General features: G+C 42.4%; 1 protein-coding gene across 1 annotated transcript in view; it reads left to right on the top strand.

The window, feature by feature from the left end:
• LOC311514966 (uncharacterized protein) overlaps positions 1-26,648 on the top strand; it is a 414,125-nt gene that overhangs the window by 351,063 nt on the left and 36,414 nt on the right. The gene's annotated exons all lie outside the window — the stretch shown is intronic.

A 26,648-nucleotide genomic window follows, 5' to 3' on the forward strand; every position in this document is an offset into this window, starting at 1 on the left:
AGAGGGAGTCAGTGTCAGAGTTGGGATTAGATTGGGGGCGGGCAAACTTTTTGGCCTGAGGGCCACATTGGGTTTCCAAAATTTTATGGAGGGCCAGGTAGGCAGCCAGGCATGGCCCAGACCCCGCTCCCTATCCGACGCCCCCACCCAGGACTCCTGCCCTGACTGCCTCTTGCTGCCCCATCCAAACCCTCCTCTCATTCCTGACTGCCCCCACCCCGGGACTCCAGCCCCATTCAACCCCCCTGTTCCCTGCCCTCTGACTGCCCCGACCCCTATCCACACCCCCGCCCCTTAACTACCACCCCGAACTCCCCTCTCCTCTATCCAACCCCCCCTCCCCGCTCCCTGCCCCCTTACCGCGCTGCCTGGAGCACCGGTGGCTGGCAGCGCTACAGCCGCACTGTCCAGAGCGCCAGGACAGGCAGCCGTGCCGCCCACCACGCCACCGCGCAGCACAGAGCACCGGGTCAGGCCGCGGCTTTGCAGCTGCGCTGCCAGGAGGAGCCCAGAGCATTGCACTGGTGGCACAGTGAGTGGAGGCTGTGGGGGAGGGGCCAGAGGCAGCATCCCAGGCCAGGAGCTCAGGGGCCGGGCAGGAGGGGCCCACAGGCCGGATGTGGCTCGCGGGCCATAGTTTGCCCACCTTTGGATTAGATCATGCTTTTCTAATGAGAACTGCATGATTCTGAGTTTGGTGCAGTTTAAACACAGGATCCAGAGCGTTGGTGCAGTTGCCACATTTCCCTGCATGCAGAAACTTCTGAGTTGCTATGGGAAATTCACTTACAGCTTGATTGAAAACCCATTGAAGTCAGTGGAAGGCTTTGGATGAGACCTTTACTGTACAATGAGCATGGCACTTCCACTTAACATAACTAAGGAAGAAAGGAATGTATCTCCCTCCCAAATTCTAAGCATGAATTAATTCCCCAAATTTCTTTATTTCAGACTAGAATCATCAGAGATGAGAATTTTGCTGTTACCAGTTTTGAAAGAATTTTTATTCTGACTGGGGTTTTGCCTTGTCTTGTTCATTACTTTCTGAAGGAGAACTTACTTTGAGACAAAGTCCTGACTGAATATTTGCAAGAGGTAACTCTTTTTTTTTAAATCAATTTTCAATATACTATTTCAGTCCAGAAAGAAGGCATAAAATAGTGCCATTTGTTTCATGAAATGTTCCAACAGACTGTACCTCTAGAACAGAATTTCCTTCAGTAAAGGAAGCCAACACGGCCCATTCACAAATTCTTTACATTTCTTGTGAAAGAATTACCGTTTCTAATTTCTAATGACTTTTGAAAAGCAGGTCAGATGCACTATCTTCAGTGCTAGTTTTCTAATCTTGCCTGTAGTAAGCTAATTACCCATCAGAGCCGAGAGTATTCAGCACTAGGACCTTTCCCAGGCTCTAGGCTGCACTCTTTCAATGTACACTGCCAGTCTATCAGCTGTTAGCTGGGCCTTGAACAACAGCTGCCAGCAACTGCAAACATCCGGCCTCTACTGAGAGACATAAAGAGCCAATTGATAGGAACAAACTTCAGGATGCCTAGGGATGCCTGCACAATTACAATTTAATTCTTTCAGTTTTAATAGTCTTAATAGAAAGAGAGAGAATGAAAAGGGGGGAGGGGGAGCTGATGTTAAGATAAGCAGGGCTGTGATGTGCTGATCTTACTTTCTTGGTTGCCTCAAGACAAGTGCAATGATTTTCTAAATGTTATTGATTTTTACTTGTATTTAATCCTTTCTGACCTTCATTTCCTAATTGTCTGCCCTTGCAAGCAAATTTCTGCAATAGCCTGATAAGCTTCTTAGCAAAATGTCAGTTGACTCTAAAAGGGAGCTGATTTGTTTCCTTGTCACAGGGAGCGCTAAACCAGTTATTCTCCCTCAAAGCCATCAGGTGATAGGGCAGACAGATGTGTTAGTTTTTTTCATTACTGGGACCCGATGCTGCTGCCAAACTGACCCTATTGCCTGTACTACTACAGTATTAGTAATTTAGGAAATAAGTTTGTGATACACCTAAGAGTTTAAGTAAATAGCATTGCTTTCTATGGAGAGATCTCAGCAGAGGTTAATAGCACCAGGTCCGGTACTGAAAATATTTCTATTGCTAATCTCATTTAAAAAAGAAAACCTGTTAGTGTATTGCTCCCAGATATCATAAAAATGACTGTCTTGTAGCTAATTGGTAGTAATTGTGATAACCTGGCTCCTGATAGAGCTAATGTGGAACTAAAAGAAGCATGTTCTAACTGAATGGAAACAGATGAAATCAACATTTAGGTAAATTTATATTAGCAATTTAAACTGAAAAAAACAAGGAAATTAAAACTTTAGGATCCTTTACTCCAATAGTTGTGTGAACTAGAAGACAGGCACCAAAGTATGAGCTAATGATGGAATGTCACCCTTAACTCTGAATTTCCTGGCAGTTGGTTGTCTGAGTCACAACTTTAACATCAATTAGATGTTCTTTTTTTATGTGAATCCCTTTACAGGATTATTTTTTTTACAATACTTTCAATCTCTTACATGAACCTGTAAATACATATTGTTTGGGTATTTTAGAAAGTTTTCCAAATTTGCAATATACTGTAGTTTCATTTGTGCTATGGGACAAATCCAGCCACCTATTCCTTAGTCCCAAGGGGACTCTTGGCAGCCAACCCAGTTCTGTTCCACTGTTTGGGAGGTTAGGGGGAGGGAAGGGAGTGCTGCACACGGCTCATACTCCCTGCCTGATGCAGAACCCTGTCCTGCATGAGCTCCCTGCATGGGAGCAACAGGGGGTTAGAAGGAAGAGCGTGTGTAGGCCGTGAGCAGCATGAGGTCAGGAAATCTGCTGAGCAGACACTCCCACCCTTTCTCTCTATATGTAGGGGACATAAGGGCCCCACAGAGATAACTTCAGCCTTTGGGCTGCAGTAGCCTCCTTGAAATGGATCTTTCTCTCCCCTACCTAAAAAAGTGCTTTGCCTAGCATCCAGCCAAGTATTTTAGGCTGGGCTCTGGATTTGCTCTTTAACAGGTGTTAAGTGGCCTGGTTTTAAAAGGTGCTGAGTGCTGTCAGCTCTCATTGACTTCAGAAAATCAGGCCACTTTATTTAGGTGCCTAACTGTTAGCCTCCGTTACTGCAGGAGAACTTGGAACACTAAGGCTCCAGGATTGTATCTGCTCCTTATGTCTTGTGTCTCCTCAGTCAGATATGCTTAATTTGCTGCAAGCTCAACCTGGTTTCCAAGATTCAAGATGTGGTTTTTATGCTTTAGTCATTAGCACCAACAATAAAGATTTTATAAGCAGAGTTTAGCTGATCATTTTGCTGATGATCCACAAGGAATCAAAAAGCACATGAGTCCTGAACTTGCAATCCTTGTTCAAGCAAAACTGTCATTGAAACAGTCATTGTTAATGGAAGTTTTGCCCATCCAAGGACTTCAGAAACAAGCCATAATTATTATGCTTTGTAACTTTATTGTAATGATCACAAAGCCCAGACAAGAATCTTGATACTTTTCATTATGTTGGAATTTATATTTTGGATTTCCAAACCAGATGGTATCATCTAATGGTTACCACTGGAATCTCTGGTTATTTATTCTGTACAGCATAGTTTTCTGTGGTCTAATTGACTTGATTTTCTGAAGTCAACGGGAGTTTTAGGCGCTCAGCCTCTTTGAAAAACAGGCCACTTCAGGACCAGATAGTGATCTCCTCAGTGACACAGGTAAGTTTTATGAATGGTTCCATTTGCCTTAGTAAGACAACTCCTGTAACTGCTGACCATTATTAGAAAGGGGTTCAAATCTGCCTCCAAATGTAGTTTTATATATGTATTTAAAATTGTTTACTAGTCTGTATAACTAGTAGAACAGGTGAGTGAGTGAGCAAAGTTTATAGTGAAATGACTGAAATAAATGTAACCCAAAACTATCCAAACATATAGGAATTTATGATTTCTGCACCAGAGTGTCTGTGTTTAGATTCTTACAATGGCACCCATCACTGCGGTATCTGAGTTTGTAATAGAGACAGACAAACAGATAGAGGGTAGGGATATGGGAGACCAGCAGAATGATCAGAGTGATGATAGCAGGAGCAGGTCATTCACAGACATTAAGGTCAGAAGGGTCCATCAAGATCATTTAGTCTGACATTTGGCCACAGAATTAGAATTCAGGAGCCCTGAGTCACAGACCTGGTGCTGTAACCACTCTAGACTCCCTCTTCTTCCTAGAGCCAAGGATAGAAACATAGGAAAAGGGGGGTGTTTTAAGACTGGTTTATATATTTGTTTTATTTATTTATTTATTTATTTATTAAAACTTAGTGTTAGGAGCTTTTTGGAGTGGGAGGGAGGGGAATTTGGAGCTGAAATGTGGGAGAAGAAGGGATTGTTGGAATAAAAAAATTAAGCGGATAAAGGCAAAGGAAGAGAAAGAGGGAGAACAAGATTGGGGAATTGAAGGTTTGTTGTGCTAGGAGAGGGTGAGATGAAGGGAGACCAATAGCCAGTGGCAATACAATTTACAAGAAGTTTCAGAACTGAGCCAATGAAAATGTCAGGAGGTGTGAAGGCTCTTCCCAGATGTTGCTGCTATTCTCCCAGCAGATGGTTACCCTAGCAAGTCCCTCTTTGTCTAGACATGACATGAGTAAGCGGGAAGTCTCTGACTTATTCCCTGTACCCTCAGTTGTAATTGGGGTTGACTGTTTTGAGAAAAGGCTCTCCCAGTATCTGGTGATTTCCACAGTCTGTCTCTTAGGAGCTCATGCTAGTGACAGTTCTCCCTACGATCTCTAACGTACTGCCATCTGCTAACTCACAAACCTGGGAGAACCTGACCTTTCTTTCTGTGGATTTACTATAGCTGTGCACTGTTAACATTTCTATCTCAATCTTTTGTGAATACTTCAACATTTTGGTCATTTTGCTGTGAGTTTTAAAGGCCTGTGTCTAACATAAGGCATGGTGCAAATTATTAAAGGGCTTATCCCCAATATGACCTGTATTGCTAGGATGTTAGCTTTTGAACCTGATACACGAAGGGTCACTGCATTGAAGCACTTAGTCACCATGCTGATGGAGATTAACAACTTTTACTGAAATCCCTTAATGTTTAGAGAGGAGTGCAAAGTTATTGTTAAGACATGCAGAAATGCATTCGGACCAAATGGAGCCACATATATTTTGTAAATATATAGGAAGAAAGCTGTAGCTTTTTTAAAATGTAGGTTGTTACTTCATCCTGACCCATTAAGTTTTCTAAACTGAGGCTTGTGGTATTTGGCATCAATTCTTCCGTTCTTTTGATAAGTACCTAAACAGGATGTCCTTGCAAATTAAATGAAAAACAGTCCTGGAAGATTTCCTCCCTCAGGAATAAGTATTAAGACTGGCAGATGGCTTAAGTGGAAATACACAGGAATGCACTTTAGCCAGTCGTTGAAAATTATTCCAGCAGATATTACTAGGTAGATTCATGAAGCCCTGTCAGGCATCCTTCTGCATTGAGTCAATTTTTAATGACCTCAAGCTTGAAATAGTTTTAATTTATTTTATCCACATTGTTGCAAAACAACCAGAATCTAAGAAGCAAAATGTAAAAAATAACCTAAAGTAATGATATTCTCAGATTATTTTGTACCACAGGAATGGTGTTTCTTGGGACTGAAGCTTGTGGATATACCCTAGCTAGTAATCATCTCAGAAAACCTGAATACAAGCTCTCTAAATCTTTGGACTGCATCTGCAGTTAAGTGCATATGCATGTGTATGCACAATACATACATACTTTGTATGTGCAGATGTGAGATATCCATAAATGGTACAGACATGATATAGATTCATTTACTTATGCACTTTTGACTATCTTACCTGATCTCTATCTGCAAATCTTTTCCACACAAGACTTCTACTAAGTTATAGGGTGAAATTATTAAGTATAGAAATGGCGTGTTAGAGATGCTTTAAATTTATTAGTTTAACATTTTCTTCCCCTCTGGGTCCTGCACAGTTGGACTGATGGGGTGAACTTCCAGCTATGTTGCAGTCAATGAGAGAATTTTGTCATTGTATGCATGGTAACTAAGGGCCTTGCCTTTAAAGGTGGAGGGAAGGGGTGTAGTCCTTCCAGGGCAGCACAGAGCATGGCTCTGACACGTGAAATCCAAGATGGAGCTATGCTCTGGCCTCTCTACCTTGTCATTTTCTGAACTTCAGGGATTTCTACACTGTAGCTGTGAGGTGTGATTCCCATCACAGGTAGACAAACTCACATGGGCTCTGCCTGAGCTAGTGCACTAAAAACAGCAGTGTGGACTTTGCGGTATGGTTGTGACATGGGCTAGCATTCCAGCTGAGATCTAGAAGATCAGGTGGGCTTGGACGCAGGTGGCTGGTGGGAGCAGTTTGGCTGGCAAGGCTGCTGATTGGCTCCAGGGGGCTCTTTCCTGTCAGTCGTGATTAGTGGGAGGCAGGAAGGATTGAAGCTGAAAGGGGAGGGGCAGATTTGCGCCATGAGGTAACCAGCCTGAGTAGTAGTATCCCCTGCTGCCAATTGCCAGCGACAGAATGGGAGGTGGGGGATTTAAAATGGAGGCCAGGAGTGTGTGTTCTCTGTGTGGGGACCAGTTTCCTTTTTCTGAGGTGACGTGAGGAGGAAACTTCGGGTCTCATCCCACCCCTTGCTCTGGAGCAGTGCTTCTGACTGGAAGAACAGAGCATTGTGACACATCACACTCTAAATGGGTGGCAGCAGCAAGAATGGCCTTGGTTCTGCCCTACAGGATGGAAAGGAGCAGGAAAAGCTAATGGAGAGGGAGAAAGAGTGCATGTGCAGTGGGTGCATTTCTGTGGAGCTTTGGAACTATTGAATTTAGTCCTATGTCACTAGTGGAGGGAAACAAAAAGTAACTTAAAAAAAAAAGTTAAAATCACTCCAAACCTTTCTTAATTTGTTTTTCTGTAACACATAGAACATAGAAAGAACAGATGATCATGAAATACAAAGCTTTTACTGGCAGTCGTTTGAGATAGTTCCCTTAACTCACCTGAGATTTGGCCAAACTCAATGGTGGTAAGGCAGTGGGACGCTTTTCGTTGCCCTTCCCAGGCATTTGCATGTGGGACAGGAACATTTTTAAGCCCTGCACTGTTGAAAGCTTGACCTATCAAGAACTCTTTTGAACCATGATCATACTGGCGAATACTATGGGACAGTGTGCTATGCATGCTGCAGTACTCACTGTCTTAAAACAGACTTTCTGAGTAGCAGGATTATCTGTTTCACACCATCTGGAAACTGAAGAGCAAACAGTGTGCACACATGCTTCAATCTGCAACTTAATACAATGAAGTAGCGCATATATAACATTAGAAATAAACAATTTAAAATGTTGCAAACAGTGCAAAGGCTAAATTAGTGAACATTATGAACATAGCACGTATCATGGCAGCACTGATAATGGCATCGTAGTAAAGGCAGCACCAGGATTTTCCTTTTAATGAGACTGTACATATTTATTTGAATTGTTTTATACACAAGTCACAATCCTGTTCCCATTGTATTTAAAGGCAAAACTCTTCCTGACTTCCAAGGGAGCAGGATAAGTGCCTGTAGTTAATCCTGTACAGTGCTTTACGTCAAACTCAATGTGGGTATTTACTGTAACGTAATGTAGTTGAAGTAAGTGTAGAATTCATGTTAGAAAATGTATGTTAGAATACTTTAATATAAATGTACCTCTTTTGTGTCAGAACTCTACGGAATGCCAGGGCAGTATTTTCCTGTGTCCTGTCTTTTTAAGGTTTGGAACTTTGCTGTGATTGTCCAAGGGACACAGCTCTTCCCAGTGGTCCAGAAGAGTTTGGTGCACCTGGAAGACTCTCTAGCAATGGACTTGCGCAAGTTGTGTTTGTTTTCTGGACAGCAAAAGTTTTAATAAAATGCTCCAGTTTAAAATTGCACCCTGATCCAAAAATGTGGCATAAAATAGGTCTGTTTCTTTAATGTGCCATACAAAACAAAGGTAGATTTTGTCTTGCAGTGAAAAGCATAGGGCTATATTCTAAATATAGGGCCACCTGTGGGTCTTGAGGGGCAGGTTTGCTATTGTAAAATGGCCAAGGTGCACTAAGATGGTGTGACATTGAATTTTTTTAAAATTAAAAATCAGCAATGAAACACTTGTGATGCAGCAGGGGCAATCCCACACTGGGAATCTCATTTTTCTTTCTCTCCAGTTCTAGCCCTGTGTAACTCTCTACTGATTTCAGTGGAGTTACTCCTAGTTTACACAGGTATTATTAATAAAAGGATCATGAGGCATAAAGAATTATATGGAATTATATGGACAGTGCAAATGTCTGTTTAAAATTGGAAAATGTACATTTTTTCCTAACAATATGAGCTTAATTTTACTCACAGTAGTTTATATAAAAATATATGTGAGCATCATGCAGCTGGAATAAAGATCCTGATTTAAAGTTTTTGCTGCTGCCAGCAAGAACTTCAACTCTCTTGAAGTTTATAACACATTTGTTTTTTCTATCCCACCCTCATAAACTAGCATAAATACATTAACACAACTGCAAGCCAATAAAGAAGGTAAGATGAACCATATTGTGATGGTAGATGTGAAATGGAATCTTAATAAATTTTAAAAGGGTCTTTGCTCAGACTAGAAAAGGAGACTTGGGGAGGGGGGAGCATATTTTGGAGCACTCCGAGTTCTATAAATGGACAGTTCTTTCACTTGCTGGAATAGTGAACTGAGAACAGGATGGCTAAGTCAAAACAGCTGAATTGTTAAGCAAACTTATTCCATTAGGTGGGTGCATGTGTTTTCCAAAGGAAGCTCAGGTTTATTTTAACTATAAAATCAATTTAACTGTAACAAAAGAAGCTCTTAATAGCATTCAGTCTTAGGACTTTTCCTGGTCAGTAATATCCTTACTGCTCTACATCAGCAAAAGCAGCATGTGGGGTGGAAAGGAAATTAGCTTGTTTGTGCAGGGGGACATTTGTGGGTGTAGAGTAAAAATCCCTAGGGAAAGCAACCTGATTTACCAGTACCGAAAACAATGGATTCTCTCTCTTCAGCCACATCACACCACAGACTCAATCTTTTTATTTTTTGTGCCCAAGAGACCCTTTGCAGTCCTAAAAGCACATAGTACTGCAATATGTATAATGTCATTTCTTTATAGTTCTCAGTTGTAGAGAGAAGATCAAGTTGACGCTAGTTTTCTGTGACTGCCATCTGTGAATGAGTGTGTTGAAGGTAGTGGAGTAGATACTAGTAAATAATAACAGAACATTTATATTCATGCACGTCTTGTATGCTATTTGATTCCTGTTGTAAATCCCAATTTACAGTTTTTAGCATTCAAGTGTAAGCCAGTGGTCTGAATGAGCTCTCCCCTGCCATCTATTGATGAGTTGGAGGAAAAGACCTCATGAACAGGACTTATTTGGATAGACACTCCTACTTTGCCAAGATGATCAATATACACATCTGCCTTCTCATAGTGATCAATTTTGGCTCGTTTGGATTAAAATTCACTTAAGTTTTGGATGTAGGAGCAATGAAATGTTATCATTATTGTATGACTAAAGAGCAGCAGAACTGCACTTAACATGCCCTAATTGAGAGGTCACCATACCTTTATCCTGACTCACTAAGCATGGGTTATGGGGCCTCAGCCAAATATAAGTTAGAGGGGGTTGGTGTTCTTACTTACTAGTAAGAACTCTGTTTATGGGTCCTGTATGCCACTTGATCTTCCCTCTGTAGTGATTAAAGACAGAGCCTCAGTAGGGTGAATTGAGAGTTCTTTTTTTGTCTTACTCATCGCTAGTTCTGAAACTGCTGATAAGGTGGTTGAGCCTTGGGGGTAGTGTTGTGGTGAGAGGAGAAAGTAGTAGTGTCCCTACTACCCAGTGACATCACTAGTGCTGAAATCATTATGAACTGGGCTTGATAGATCCTCAGAACATGGCATTGTAGCTAAAGGCAACATGGTGAGAGATACAGCAGCAACATCAAAGGTGGCCCCTACCCAGCCAGTCCTAAAGTTGTGATTATTTGTAATGGGGCTAGGTGGATGTGGTGCTGTAGAACTGGACTGGACCAAGGTCACAGCAGAACAGAGACAACAGTGATGAGAGGTGGCAGCAGCGAGAAGCAGAGACATAATTTACTCACCTCCAGAAGCTGGAGGTGAACCATGTGAATGCACACTCTGAACTCTGAGACTTTGCTAACCTGAGACAACAAGTTGTGAGTGGGTTCAGCAGAGGGAACTGGGAAGTTGTGTTAAAGGTATATTTGTCCACTGGACTTTCACACCTCACATGGGAAACTGAGGCAAAGGACTACCACCCAAAGCACTGTGGGGTAGGTGTTTCATTTATTGTATGTGTATTTTTGAGTCATTATTGCAGTGTTTTCCCAAATGAATACTGTGCTCCCTTTTCCCCTTAATAACGTTTTTTTTCTTTTCTTGTTATTAGACTCAGTACACCCAGACCACTCCCTACTGAGCCCCCCACTCTTGAACCTCCCATCCTGATGAGCCCCACCCCCATGCATCTGAACCATCCTGCTGAGCACCCCAACACCTGGAGCCCCTCATCCCACCAAGAACTCCCTCAGCACCCAGACCCCCCTGTTGAGCCCACCACACTCAGCCCCCACCGAACCCCACATCGAGACATCCCTGCTGAGCCCCAACCATATTCACCTGGACCACCCTACAGAGTATTATTGCCCCTGAACTTGGACCCCCTCAACGAGTCCCAGTGCATCTAGAGCCCCTGCTGAGCCCACACCCAGATTGCCTCACACAGAACCTTCTCAACCCCACATCTAGATCCCCCGACACTAAGCCCCTCCATACTTGGATCCTGCCAGGCTAAGCCTGCCTGCCCCCATCTGGTGTGCCTGGCACAGAGGGACAGGGGTGTTTCAAGGGAAGGCCTGGTCCTTGTGCTCTGTTGGGTGAAGCCTCACTGCTGAGCCGATGCCCTAGGGGAGAGGTGAAAGGGGGCTGCAGGGTAATTTTCTGCTTCCACACAGCTAATGGCCTGTGCTCATCACTGTGATGCTGGAGCCTCCACATTTATGTATTGACAAACAAAATTTGCACAATTTTAAAACATTTTGTGTCGATTTTTTGCAAAATTGTTATTTTTTTGGCACAGAATTTTTTGGTGCAGAATTCCTTTAGGAGTACATAATTAGAGAATGCAATTCATTTAGCTCAAGTGATTTCTGGTGTAACTTCAGGGAAGTCAATGCAGCTAAGATTTAAACTAGTTATGAATGAATATCAACAGCTAAAGGGATTTGGTTCAGATTAGGCTGATGCTTAGCAAAAGTTCTCAGCTGTTCAAAACACTTGGGTCTGTAAACCTGGACTGGCAAAATCTGCGAGACTTCTGATAGTTCTTGCTTTCATTTGAGCCATAAATACCTTGAGAAGAGTCTCTTTGAGGGGTACTTCAGTACTTCATTTCCTGTACTGGCAAGAACCAGGAAACTGCAGTGTGCTGTGAAAGTTAATTTTTAAAAGAAACAAAAACACAACACTTAAAGGATTCCATTTAACTGAGCTTTGAGATTTAGGTGACAATTCAAATTGGTTCTTATGTTATACAGTTCATTGCCCCCCCCCCCCCCAATGCTAAGTGTAAGTATTTGCACTGGACAGACAAATAAGAGGACAAGGTACAGTTCAGCAGGTACTTAATCACATGCCTAAGTTTAAGTATGTGAGAAGTCCTACTGACTTCTATGGGACTACTTGCATGCTTAAAATTAGGCACCCACTTAAATACCTTGATAAACTACTCCCCAGGACAGAGGCCCCAATCTGGCATGGATGGAAAATACACTAACCAATGTTTTCAAAAGTGGTTATTCATTCTGAGTTCCTCAATTTTTGGATGCCCAAGTAGTGATCTTTGTAAAATGCCTTGTAAATTGCTGTATGAGAGTTCAGTGTTATTATTGAAGAGGCCTGATTATTCGGAGTGTAGGTATTCATTCCTTTTTGAAATGCATGCCCCTTGAAAGGTGTCTTACCCAGAGAGGGAGGCAGAAAAAAAATCACTATTTGCTTTATCTTGGTCATTGAATCATGCCCTTAGATCTCAAGGGGTGGGGACACAAAAGAGGAGAGTAGTGAAAAGGACCTGAAAGGGTAATTTTAGCTAAGTTTAAAAAATATTTATTATAGATCATGGATAGATGTAGGATATCAACAAAAAATGTCAAGCAGTTCATCCATCTCTAGCTTAAAGCAAAAGAACTTGAGTGCTGTGAGGTCTCATAGCTTTACTGTTTCATATTAAATTGAAAACAGTACCATTGATTTGTGTCCTTTTGTTTCCACAAAGTATGTTTTTATGATGAACAGATGATATTTTGGGTTAATTTTTGTTTGTTTAAGCAAAACAATTATAAGGCACTGCAGTGCCTTTGAAGTGTGTAATAATTCACATTTAAGTGCTATATAAATACTAGACCTTAAGGCTGATGCCTAATAATACATTAAACATAAATAATTGCACAATAATTCATGCTCTGAGTTGGGTTACTGCTTAATTACCAATGTTACTTTATAATTAAAATACCTAGTGTCCTGCACACTGCTGTGGATGATTTTAAATCATCAGCCCTTTCATCAGCCTATCACCACACAGTATACATTTTCATGTAGATCAACCTAAAACAGTGTAGGTTATTCAATATAATGCATACACCACTGTATAAATACAATAGAACAGTTTGTTTACTTTTCAAATGTAATAGTCCAAGGCTCCAATACTAAATCAACTCCATGCAGATAAACCATTGTGCTCCCATGGAGCCCCACCGAAGTCAGTGGGGTGCGTGGAGTGCCAGCATCTGCCCACGTGGAATAAATTGCAGTTCTAAGTGTAGACCAATGTTAGGACCTGATCAAGCATTCACTGAAGTAATTGGAAAAGCTCCCATTAACTTCAGTGTACATTGGATTGGTCCCATAATGAGTTGGAGACTAATAGAAACATGAATTGGCAGGCAGACTGTTTTTCTACTGAGTTTATACTGTAGATTGCATAATCAATTTAAGTAGCATTTCACTCTTATCTGTAAAATGTGTGTAAACATTATTCAGAACAAGAGGTACTTTATGTCTTAAGAAATAGTCCAGGAACACAAATTAGGACAGGCATGCTATTGTCACTGACACAACAATGGCTTCAAACAATATAGCCTAGTTGTTTGATTGCTTTCTAAAACTAAAGGCAGAGGTATAATATACAGTAATAGAACTATGTTCAATGTTGTAATATTTTGTTTTTGGAATATTTTTGCAGAATACAACTACTGTTTATTCATTTGCTGCCAGATTCTGATGTTCTCACTTGCTCTGTAAACTGTCCATTCAGTTAGCTAGGTGATTTGGGAGAACTTTTCAGGTTGTTGCACACATAAAATCAGATTCACAGTGAACTGTCTGCCTTACAGATGGCAGATTGCACACTCAGCAGGTAAATGCTATGAATGGATGACAACTTACCTTGCAGCAAACCTGTGGGAGGGTTTCTCAGACCTCTATGAATGACAACATGTCCAAAGGAGAACTGGTTCTCTCGAAAGGGATTGGGACTCAGTTTCACTTGTGCCAGGTTTAGTTCAAGCATTGAGTGCAGGGGACCATGTGATTAAGAACCAGGCCAGTTAGGAAGATAGGACAGTCTGAGAGCCCAGTTGTTTAGGATGCCAGATCCAGAGGCCCGTAGCAGAGCGGGATTTGCCCACTCCCTCCCTCCCCACCCCCCTGCCCCAAGCCGAAACACCTGTTAACAAGGGAAAGAAGGGATTAGTGGAAGAGCCTGGGAGGGGTGGAAGCTGAGTCCAAGAGAGAGGCTGTCATGGAACAGGATGGACCCTTGGAGGAAGGGTTGAGTCTGTAAAGAGTCTGGGATGGAAGATTGGTTTTGTGTTTTCCTTTGGACTTTAATTAACTTGGGGGGAGGGGAGAGGAGGACTTTGTGGCTTTGACGGAAGGCTTTGTTGCATTCATGCCACAATGCATTACAGCATGAGAGCTCCACAGGAGCCTACAAGCCTGTGGAAGACTGACTGAGTGGGGAAACTGAGACACTAGCCTGATGGAAACTGATGCAGCAGATGGGCCAGATGCCAGACTGGCTAAGTCATTTCTACAGGAGCACAAGTGGCGTAAGTTTTGGAGGGATGAGAGGGAATTCGAATTTGGTGAAAGTGTTCCTGAGGGGTGGATGGGAGTGTAAGTTCCTTTGCAGTGCCCAGTAGGAGACAGTATAGTGTAAGTACCATTTACAAAAAATACATACTGTGTGTAATCTGGTGCATGTGCTGGTAGAGGTGATAGATGAGTGCCTGACTGGATCCAATCATTCCATTGGTCTGATGGCTTCAGATAGTGTGGCCTTCATGGTATGTGTAGAACAGGGCTGGCCTTGGGGAAATGGAGACACAAAGGGTTGACTCCATGAAGCTGTTTAGGTGCCTAAATCCAGATTTAAGAACCGTAATCCAGTGTTTAGGCACCTAAATCCCCCATTGCAATCCACAACACTCCTGAAGAAGGCTGTAGGCACCTAAACTCACCCAGCACCTAATTTTTTTCAAAATAAAAGTTCTCTTGGCACCTATGTTTCTGCTTCTGGGCACACACAGTGCTGCCTCCCTGTAGGTGTCGGGTTCAATCTCCTGCCTAATGTCCAGAGTTAGTCAAGAACCAGGGTAGGACAGGTGTTCAGGTACCTAACTGGATCCAGTAGGCATTCTCTGAATGCACTTACTGAATTGTGTCTCATTCTAAAGCTGGCTGAAGTAGGAGATGGTGGCAGTGCCCACCTTATAACATTTAGCCCAGTGGTTAGCACACTCGGGAGGTAGGAGACCCAGATTCATTTCCCCCTTTCCTAGCAGAGGTGGAGAAAGGATTTGAGCAGGGATCTCCCACCTCTGAGGAGTATTGTCTAACCATTGAACTGTGGGACATTCTGATGTGGGACTCCCTCAATCTCTCCTGTTTCACTGTGGATATACAAAGAATGGTTGGACCAGAAAGAGTCTGAGAATGATTCTGGGGTCCTGTGGTTAGGGCACTCATCTGTGGGAGACCCAATATTCAGGTTCCCTGCTCCAATGACTTTCATTATTTAATCCCCAGTGAAACAGCTTCAACAGGAGACATTAAGGGACTGTCCCATAGCTCAGTGGTTACACAACTCGCCTCAGAGGTGGGAGATCCAGATCCAGAGGTGGGAGATCCCTGTGAAAATCATTTCTCCTTTCCTGCTAAACACATTCCAGGAGAGTACTCTAACCACTGGGCTACATGTTAAAAGGTGGGCATCACTTCCTCCTTCTCTGATGATTTTGTATGGAGCAAGGCAGGCACCTGACTCATTCCCGCATGAAACTACATCAACACTTAAGGCAGGAGAGGGGTTCCCATTTGTGAACCACTATTAAAGCTAGGTGCCACCCTACAGCCTGGGCTTCGGCATCTATCTCTGAGAAAGGGGTGGGGTTTAGCACACTGGCATCCCCCAGGCTTAGCCAGCTTCCTGCCTAGTGTGCTGGCATATGTGGATTGCATTCTTAGGTAACTCTTTCTCCCACTCATTGTATAGGGAGCCTAGGCACCTAACTTGGCTGTGTGAATCACAGTGTTGTTCCTGTGATTTTTCTACACTCATAAATTGGGAGCAGTGATGCTCAACATTACAGTGCCTAGGTCCTTCATGGATCCCACCCAAATAACTAGCAGAGGGGCAGTATGGTTTAGTGGATTAGGCATAATTATCGGAGTCAGCAAACCTCCATTCTAACCTTGCTTCTGACATTGACTTGGGAAAGTCCTAGGTTAACTTATTTTGCCTCAGTTATGGCACCTGTCCTCATCTCCCCTCTGTGGAGTAAATGATTCAGTGTCTGTATGCTGAAAACAGAGAATGCTATATAAGTATTAGATGCTCCCTGTGGCTTACAAGACTTGGGGGCAATATTGCCAACAGGATAACAAGAATCACTCCTTAGATCCCAGTGCTCTGAACAAGGCTGAAGTTGTTTCCTTATTCATGCTCTACCATTTTTCACTGAACCTCTTAGAGCTGTTAGATAGAAGGTATCAGAGAAATATAAAGGCGTGGATAAGAGATTCTTAATGTTGTAGGCAAAAAATTGGCAAAGCTGAGCAATTTCTCTAAACTAAAATTGGAAGTGTAATGCTGAGGTTCCAGTTAGGAAGGAACAATCAGTTGTACACATACAAAATGGGAAATGACTGCCTAGGAAGGAGTACTGCAGAAAGGGATCTGGGGGTCATAGTGGATCACAAGCTAAATATGAGTCAACAATGTAACACTGTTGCAAAAAAAGCAAACATCATTCGGGGATGCATTAGCAGGAGAGTTATAAGCAAGACTCAAGAAGTAATCCTTCCTCTCTTCTTCACATTGCTTAGGCCTCAATTTGAATATTGTTTCCAGTTCTGGATGCCACATTTCAGGAAAGATGTGGACAAATTGGAAAAGACAAGAGAAGAGCAACAAAAATAATTAAAGGTCTACAACATGACCTGTAAGGGAAGATTGAAAAAATTGGGTTTGTTTAGTCTGGAGCTGAGAAGACTGAGAGGGGACATGATAACAGTTTTCAAGTATATAAAAGGTTGTTACAAGGAGGAGGCGACCCATACCAGTTCACTCTTTGGCCCCTTGTAGAGTAGGGAGTTTAGTTTCTGTAGCATCTCACTGGAAGCTTTTTTTCATAGCCCTTTAGGTAACACAGAAACATGTGCCCCAGAATCAATTAGGATTTCACATGAGACTCCTTCAGCCTTCCTGGGCAGATAGACACCACTCCCAACAGTAGTACTGAGATACCACAGTGGCCCAGAATTTGCTGACAGACAGCTCGTGGCACTATTCCCTGTACCATTCTGTCCTGTATCAGTTTTAGGCCATGAGCAATCCCATTTCAAATGTGCAGACTTTCCACGTTTCCAGCAGGCCCAATTTTCTGCAGCATTTGTGCTGCTAACTTTCTCCAGGCAGGATGCACCCTGTCTAACCTTCCCAGCAGGTTACTTTCCGAGTCAGTGGTCCTCTGGGAGGAGCAGCACCCTTTAGGACTGTCTGTGGATGTGCCTATCAAATCCTGAGCAGACTGTTGCCTTGTTTCTCTTGACCAAAACTTGCATTTCTCAATCTCAGGACCTTTTGTTGCTGTGGAGTTACCTGCTGTCTTTCGATCTGGAGCTTTCTGACTTTTCCGGTCAGTATTTCCATGGCTTACTGCAGAATTTTAACTGTTGTTGATCATTTCACCCTCATTGCTCTGTCCCTGAACTCTGTGGTCTGACATCCTCAGAGCTGCTCCCTTACACTGCTCCAGCTCATGGATCTGCTCCAGTTCACTTGCTAGCATCATGGTTTCATTGGGTATTTGCGGTTTTGCACTCCACAGTTGTATTCAGATGTCTTCTCAGCCTGCATTAGCAACAAAGTGGCCTCATGCCAGACCGTCCTGTATTGCTGTGTCCCATCCTCGGTAGGCTTTTCTGATTCCCATCATCTCTGAACATTTCTCTGGTCTGTCATACCTGGTCTGAAAATGCCACCTGAACACAGGCATCATGTGAGGGGGGCTCAAACTGCTGGTCCCCCATCTCTCTGAGCTTTTTAAGCAGTCTGGCTGCTTACATGCAGACCTGCTGTGACCTGTCTTTCAACAATGTAATGGAATGTTAAACTATATTATGCTGTTCACCGACCAGATGGCGCCGTGTTAACATACCTTACTTAAGTTCACAACAGCCATTCCTGGCAGTATGTTAAAGGGTCTTATAATGAACACATCTGGTGTATCTCTCCGAGAAGGAAGTTCTGTAGCCAGTCCATATCTGGTAGAAAAGCCTGACCTGCTTGTAGCAGCCTTGCAACCTACCATGTATAAGGTGTACATGACAAACAGCAGCACCACAAAAATCCGCGTTCTCTCCTTCAGACCATTGATTTGCCTTGCAGCCCATTCAAAATGTCCTATCCAGGCACTCCAATCATTCTCAGCCCCTGTCAAGGCTGATTCCCCACTCTGGCACTTTGAATGTAGAAGGTGGGGGCCCGCAAGGATTCTAAAAATGAATACTGGCCACTCCAGGCTGGTATTAAAATCCCAAGGTCACAGCTTCTATCTGACCTTGGATGGATAGATGCTGCCACCACCCAAATGCAAAACCACTTGGAACCCAGGAAGGCGCACTTGGGAATTCCTTCCTGTGGGGTACCCTCAAAGCCTTTCACCCCACTCTCCTCTGGGAAGAGCTGAGAAAGGAAAAAGAAGAAATCAGCTGTTGCCACCTGCTAACAAAAAAACATATGCACAAACCTCTTAAGACACAAAAATCCAAATCCTGTTCTTAAAAAAGGAAAATGTTATTACAAAAAGAAAGAAAATACATCTGAAAACTCAGACTATTGCTAGATTTTTAAAAGAGCAATTCCAAAAATTAAGCACCCAAAATAGTTTTCAGGGCGTTCAGCTGAAAGGTTACAAGCAACAAAAGTATCTGGGGTTAGCACAGAGGAATCCACAAGCCATAAGAAATAAATAAAATAAACCTAATCATATCTTCCTACACATTTTCTGATCTACTTACATATTTGGGTTCCAAGTAAGCAATTCTAGGTATGATTCTGATGATTTCCATATCTGGTCTTCAGCTTCTCACAGCATTACTGCTACCCTGTTCCCGTCTTCCCCAGAGAACCACAACACACAGACAAAGGGAAGTTTTTTCCCAGTTTTAAAAAGTTCTAGCCCTCCCATTGGCTCTTTTGGTCAGGTGCCCATTCACTTCCCTTTACCTATGCATGGAGTAAGACTTTTTAACTCTTTACAGGTAAAGCAAGTAGAGAACAGCTACCAAGAGGGTTTCTATAGCAGGGGTTCCCAAACTTGGTTCTCAGCTTGTTCAGGGTAAGCCCCCAGCAGACTGGGAGATACTTTGTTTTAGCCATGAACTGTTGAAATGCCAAACCAAAATTTTTAAAAAATCTGCAGGACCTAAAGCTGCATGGGTAGACAGACAGATCATGTGGTAGAAGGCTCTGCAGTAACTCAAAGATTGCTAACTTGACAAATGCCCTTTCAAAAACTGGCAATGATGTACACTCAACAATATTGGCCTGAATCATCAAAGCATTTAACGTGTACAGATTGAACTCAAAGTGAATTCAGGCAGACAGAGTTGGTTTTTAAAAGGCTGGAAATCCCTGGATGAATATTCATGCTAAAAAGTTTTCAACATAACTTTATTTGCCTGCATCTTTGTACATTTTTCTGATGCCTAATTGATTGTCTTGAATTTTCACATGTTCCGCAACCGTTTTCAAAACTCAAAGTAGTGGCAAGTATTTGAAAGAAATGGCTTCATACACTACTTCCGGGTTTCATCCACTACTGCAACCTGGCTTAGGCACTGCAAAGAAAGAACAGCACCTGTGCTACTCCCATTCCTGAATGGTGAACCGGGGCCACTGGGAGCTGCGATGGGCCTGCCAGGGGCTTACCCTGAACAAGCCGCGAACCAAGTTTGGTAACCCCTGTTCTATAGCTAACTGGCTGGCTGGATGTCCACAAAAGGGAGCTATCCCCCCTAGGGTGACCAAATGTCCCATTTTTATAGGGACAGTCCCGTTTTTGGGGACTTTTTCTTTTGTAGGCGCCTATTACCCCCCACCCCCTGTCCCTTTTTTCACAGTTGCTATCTGGTCACCCTAATTCCCCTTCTCATTTATCACAGCCCCTTGAAATGGTTCAGGCATAAAATCCCAAGCATTTTGGTCTGTGTCTTTCTGTCCCTGAGGCTCCCTGCAGCATGTCCCTCTTTCTGCTGCTCCCATCTGCTGTTTCTCTTCTTTTACCTGCTACATGCTGGTCCTGTAAGCTGCCACCCGTTCTTTAAATTCCTGAAACAGGGTTACTGTGCTGGTTGAGTCTGTGCGTGTGGAGCATCGACAGACCGCCTCTAAATGGCGTGACTCCTCCCAGAGGGAAGGACCCCTGACTCCAACTCAGAAAGCAACTGCCCCTGACAGGTGTGGTGTGTGTGAGGAGGTTGGGTGGGGGTCATGCATCCCGTCGAGGGGAAAGTCAGCAGCACCAGGAGGGAACCTGACCATCTTACAACAGGTGTTACAACAGGTGTTAGACACCTTAGAATCATAGAATATCAGGGTTGGAAGGGACCCCAGAAGGTCATCTAGTCCAACCCCCTGCTCAAAGCAGGACCAATTCCCAGTTAACACCTTGACACCTTGTAATGGTGTCACTTGCACAAGCTCAGTACCAACAGAATGTACATTTATTAGTGAAAGAAGGTATAGCGGCAGCTTCCCATCTGTTGCTGCTAACTTTCCGCGGTCAGGATGCACCCCCATCTAACCTTCCCAGCAGGGATGTGTCAGTGGTCCTTCTCCTTTGGGAGGAGCCACACCCTTTAGGGCTCTTTGTGGATGTGCCACATACAGAAACTCAACAAGCAGAGTAACCCTGTTATAGTAATTCAAAGGACTTGTATTTGTATGGTGGTTATAGCGGTGCATTATTGATGAGTTCACTATGTGCTAGATGCTTTCCAAACATGGAAGAAAGATGGTCCCTCCTCTGAAGACCTCCCAATATAAGGACAGCCAGCCAGCCAGGCAAGTCATTGGAGGTTAGAAAAGGGGAAAAGCAATAGATACATTGTGTACAATTCAATTCACTGTAAGCAGCTCAGCAGAAGTGGGTCTTTAAGAGGGACTGAAATGTGGACTTAAGCAAAAGGCATTGCACAGTAAGCCTCATGATTAACTTGAGATTCATCCAGACATAATATTCCTTATGAACCAACGTACTAAATGAGTTCTGATTTAGGTGTCTTTAGATTAAGAAGACTACCAGCTAAGAAGATTTTCTTAGAAAGATGAGGCAAAAGGGAGGACACTCATGTCCAGAATGTAGTTTTGTTGTCATCTTTATATGACAGCATTAGAGGTTAAAGTAAGGGGGAATGGAGAAAAACATGGTTCCTGCCCCTCTGCCAAAAATAGAGAGAGAGCTCCCACTCCTCTCATTAGATTATGAAAGCAGCAGTCCCACACCTCTGCCCTTCCCACCAGGTTAATGTGAGGAGAGCGCCCCCTTCTGTTTAGATATGGTCAAAACATTCCAAATTATTTTATTTATTTATTTATTTATTTAGGGTACCCCCCCCAAAAAAAACAACACAATTTTGTATTTTCCTTCCTCTTTCACTCCTCCTTCAGTCGTAATAGGTGAAAATGCGGGACAAAGCCGGGGGGGGGGGCAGAACAGACAAAAAACTTGAATATTTTCTGTACAAATACTTGCCCCCTCCTTCCAAAAAGAGTGTAACCCCCTTTTCCTTCATGGGCTACTCAGAACCAAGCAAACTCACTTGTGTGCCCAGGTCCCTGAAGTTGTCCACAGTAAAGGAGATCCTGAGTACTCCAGTGGTGATATTAGATAGGTGGAAATCCTCCATCCACCCCTGTGCTGCAGTCCTTTTACTTGTATAGGAAATGCAAATTGGCAGTGCATCCTCCTGGCTGGGACTGGTACACACTATCTGGCGTGCTTTGGGATCCTCCGAGAATAAACCTGAGCTAATCTAGGCAAGGGGTTTAACTTAAATGTAAACAATATACAGCCAACATACTCTTAGATTAAACACACCTTTATTTAACAATTTAGAAAACCATGATATAACAGATTTAGATTTGTTAAAATGGAACAACCATGTTAAATCAGTAGGGAACATTTCAACAAATCAATAAATAAATGCAATTTACAGTCGTAAATGAAACTTAACCAACTTGCATTTACACTGGGACCATTTACCTCATCTCTAGTTTGCACTCCTTTGAATGTCAGAGTTCTAAACATTTGCTTGTGAGGGTGCGCTAGAAGATCTGGAAGCTGGGGACAGTTGGTCCAGTAAAGCAATCCAGCCAAGACAACAAGGAGCAGAGCAAGTCTAACTCGGGATCATTCCAAGCTGCACAAACTATCTGAAGCTGGGAGGTTTTATTACCAGAAGTCAGTAACTCTGGATCCCGGTTAGACAAGAAGACCATTTCATTTCTTCTCAGACTCGGGGAAACCCCTTACAGTCTCTTCACTATCCCCTTTCCCCTACAAGCTCTTTTCCAAACAACAAAGGTGATGGTTACTCAAGCTGTCTTTGCTGCAGGCCAACCTTAGTCAGCTCTGGGCATAGCAACAGTCTCTGTTCAGACTCCAGTGAAGCCCAGCAGTAGCCTCCATGGCTCCCTGTTTGGTCCAAACCCCAACAGTTTCTCTAGAGCAACTTCTGGCTTTCTAACAGCATCTTAGCAGCAGTTCGTGGCTTGGACAGAGCACCACAAAATAATCTCCACTCCCCTGACCAGGATCTCAGTTCCCCACCAAGATGGAGTCCAATGTATGCTCTCCCTACATTCTGTGGAAATCTCTCTTCCCCAAGTCATCATGAGAGGAGTATCTTCAAGGCTGATTGGCGGCACTCAGGATCTTCACGACTGGAACACTCCCAATTAAGTTCAGAGGCCCCTCTACTAGGGAGCACCTACAAGAGAGTTCAATTTTGAAGCCTGTGAAATGAAAATTATTTCCAATTTTGGTAAAAAAAAATTTTTACCAGCTCTGTAGAATATGACTATTCCTCTACTTCATGGTGCTTAGTCAAGTACTTAGAGATCTTTAGCAGAAAGGCCAATTAGTGCAAATTATTACTATTACAATATGTGGATACATTGGAATAATGACAACACAAGAAACTCAAATGCAACACTTGCACAGTATATTACATAGACCCAAAATGTGCCATGGAGTTCACTGGAATGTACTTGTAATTGATTTTTTCCCTGGAGAATGAAAATCTTAGCCACAGAACAAGAACAGCACAAATGGCTGTACTATTTTCCCTGTGCTGTCTTCAGCCTGGTCTTGTGGCCAAGGCCACAAGCTGGGATATCTGAGTTCAAATTCCAGACTGGGCCACAAACGTTCTGAATGGGCAAGTCACTGTAACATATCCGTGCACAGTTCTTGAACTGTAACATGTGGGTAACAATATCTCCCTATCTCACAGGGATGTTGTAAGGATACTGTCAATAATCTTTGCACGGTGCTTAGATATGGTGATGCAGCATTTTGATCTGGAATGCCCACTTCTATGGGCAAGACATTTACAGATCTCTGCAAAGAGTCCAAACACGGAAAGGGTTTGGAAATATCTTGTCCATTTCAGTGTTTGGACTCTTTGCCAACACTTGTAAACATTGAGGTTAGTGGTTATTATGGTATTTCTTAATGTGCCTATATGTAACCTAGGAATTGGATTAGATGACTTATCTCACATAGACCTCTGAAGAACCATTAAATGGCAACATTTGATCACTACCTACCTGAGGTGGATAAGGACTCTTGACCCAGTTGTAAAGGACTGTGTATCCCATTACTAGTCCCTTGGTCCATCAAACACCTCCCTCCTCCATTTCATCTGAACACTAAGAGCCAAATGCAGATCTAATCTAAATAAGTGCAACCCCCATAGCAGAACTGCATGAGAACTGAATTTACTTCAGTGGGGGAGAAAAGAAATAAGAAAAGCAAAAGTTTATCAATAAACAATAATTCAACAAGTAAATGCAGGGCATACATATGAGAATTTTTGCATCATTGACTTCAGAGAATTGAAATTAAAGCATAAAATAGGTTTTATTTGCTTGACACATGGTAAGAGATAAGCCAAACATTTTTGGCAATTGAATGATATGAGAAATACTTTTATTTTGGCCACACTTGTGAAACAGCACAAACGCTGTGGCATTGCCCTCTTCTTTCTTGAGGTTGATGATTCTTATAGCTGTCTCCTGAAACTCATGATCTTACAACAGACTATGACGCAGATTAGTCTCTCTGAGGTCTGCTGATATTCAGTCCATGGTCTCCCCCTTGGTCATCTTTCATCCACAGTCATGGCAAGAACTGTCCTACCAATATAGCTCTCCAGTCTCTGCTGGGCATGCGCGTACCAGTGTAGCCTAGCCTTCCACAACTTGTCTTCAACTGGAGCAAATTGCATTGGCCAGATCATTTTCATGGCTTTGGTTAAAAAAGTGGGGTTATTCAACACTAGGATTTGTGGCGCTCAGGTTCTGAAGATGGATTAAAAACAAATGTTTGCTGGGAGGTCACTGACGAACCATCTAGTCGAGCTGAGGTCATCAGGACAAGCAAGTGGCCCTGATTGGCTAGGAGAACATAAAACCCCTGAAATGTTTGTTTGGGTTATTTGGTTTTGCTTTTCTGTTTAAATAAGTACAGATAATCCCCAAGCCTGTTGTAATTTTAGCTGCAGGGGAGAAGATGTGTTCAACATTTTGAAGTGATTACATTTTGCCAGATAGCACAAACATTTTTATGACATGATTTCCCACATTTGGACTGTAATGCATATCCGGGAATGCCACATTGTGGCGATGTTGTAAATTTGATATTGATGCACAGACATCATGTATATAGAATCCTAAATCAAACTTTTTCACTTGCCAACCTAAAAAAACCCAAGATTATCTCTGCTATCCTTATTGAAAATGTTAATTATCTGTGTGAAGGGGTTGTCTCTCAACTGGCACTTCTCTATGGCTGGGCATGGCATAATAGCTTTCTTCCTGCGGGGTGTCTCTTCCCAGTTGCTGCTCCACCTCTGCAAGTGACCTGCCTCTTCCTTTTCAAGCTCCTCCTCCAACCTTGCAGGTGTGACAGATCAGAGCTGCCTGAGCCCAGGACGGCTCCTTAACCCCTTGTTGTCCAGTGTGGGGTTTGTATATTCCATCACAATCTGCCTATCGAAAAACATGAGCATAATATTCATGTGACATTGTAACACGTATTATGGCAAATTCTTTAAGTAAATGTAATCCATCATTGACTTAATGTATTCTCATCAATGTCTTTCAGATTTCAGAGTTTTTTTAGTAATATTAATAGCATATTTAGGCCTTTTTTTATTCCTATAATGTAGGAAGAGAGAGACTCCATAGTCCGTGTTAAGCAATAGACTAGTTAGTATTTCAGATATTAATTAATTATGGGAGTTGATCTAGGAATTCTAATTCAGGTCCCCTGTCTGGAACAGGCAGGCTGGAAAGAACACTCTTGAAAGGCCCAATAAATGTAGCTACTCATTTAGTTTCTGATGGAGGTACAGATGTTTTCCTCCCATAGGGAGGAAAGAAAAGGAGGAAAGAATAAAGGAGATAATAGTGCATCTTGTCAGCAGATGATTCAAAGGGACATCAGCCTTACAGGGGGACTGCAACAGTGATTCTTTATTATCATGGGAGTGTAGGAGATAATTCCTCTTCTCATACAGGAAGTGGAGGGCTTGGAGTCTAAGCAAAAAGAAAACATAATCTCAGCAACATAAAATGTAGGGTGCAGTTATAGGGAAATACACTAGGGATTGTTATGCAAGCTTTGTTGGAACTAGAACACTCTAATTCTTGTAAATCTGTTGTATGTAAAAGTAATAATGTTTTTTTTTTTGTGAAAGGACAAAAAAAATCTGACGGAATATTTGGAAACTGTGAAGTAAATGTTGAAACTTTTCTCAGAAAGAGAGAGGCCTGCATTTAAAAAAAAATAATACAATGGACAAAAAGAAAGTCAGGGGGAGGGCAGGGCAACTGTTGGATAAAGATAGACATGAAATAGAAGATAATAATGAAATGATTGAGATACTTGGTAATAGAGCTGGAATAATTTTGAAGAAAAGTGATCTGTGGATCTTTTCATAAATAAAACCTCCAAACCCTATTCATTATGTTTATCTGTTATTTGCAAGTAATCAAGCAACCACTGGCCATGCATAAAAACATCCATAAATCCCAGTAGTTTATTGAGTATTCATCTAAAACTTCATAACATAAATGTGATATTCCTTAATGGGTATTCTACAATATGAAATCATTTTATTCTTCCCAGCAGGGAGAAGAAACAATGCAACATGACTTAGGTGAGCACCCACACAGCACACGTGATTTATAACCCATACTGATTAATCAGAACCAAAAGTTTGACAAACCATAGGATGAAAATCATTCATTCCATAACAAAGCGGCTTTCAACCTTTCCAGACTACTGCACCCCTTTCAGGAGTCTGTTTTGTCTTGCATACCCCAAGTTTCACCTCACTTAAAAACGACATGCTTATCAAAATCAGACATAAAAATACAAAAGTGTCACAGCACATTATTACTGAAAAATTGCGTACACCCTCATTTTTACCATATTATTTTAAAATAAATTGATTGGAATATAAATATTGTGCTTACGTTTCAATGTATAGTATACAGAACAGTATAAACAGGTCACTGACTTTGCTAGTGCTTTTTATATTGCCTTTTGTAAAACTAGGCAAATACCTAGATGAGGTGATGTACCCCGGGAAGATCTCTGCGTATGCATACCCCTTGCCGAGAACCACTGCCATAACATACACATT

The sequence above is a fragment of the Lepidochelys olivacea genome (assembly GCF_965140295.1).
Source record: "Lepidochelys olivacea isolate rLepOli2 genome assembly, chromosome: 1".
NCBI classification, from domain to species: domain Eukaryota; kingdom Metazoa; phylum Chordata; order Testudines; family Cheloniidae; genus Lepidochelys; species Lepidochelys olivacea.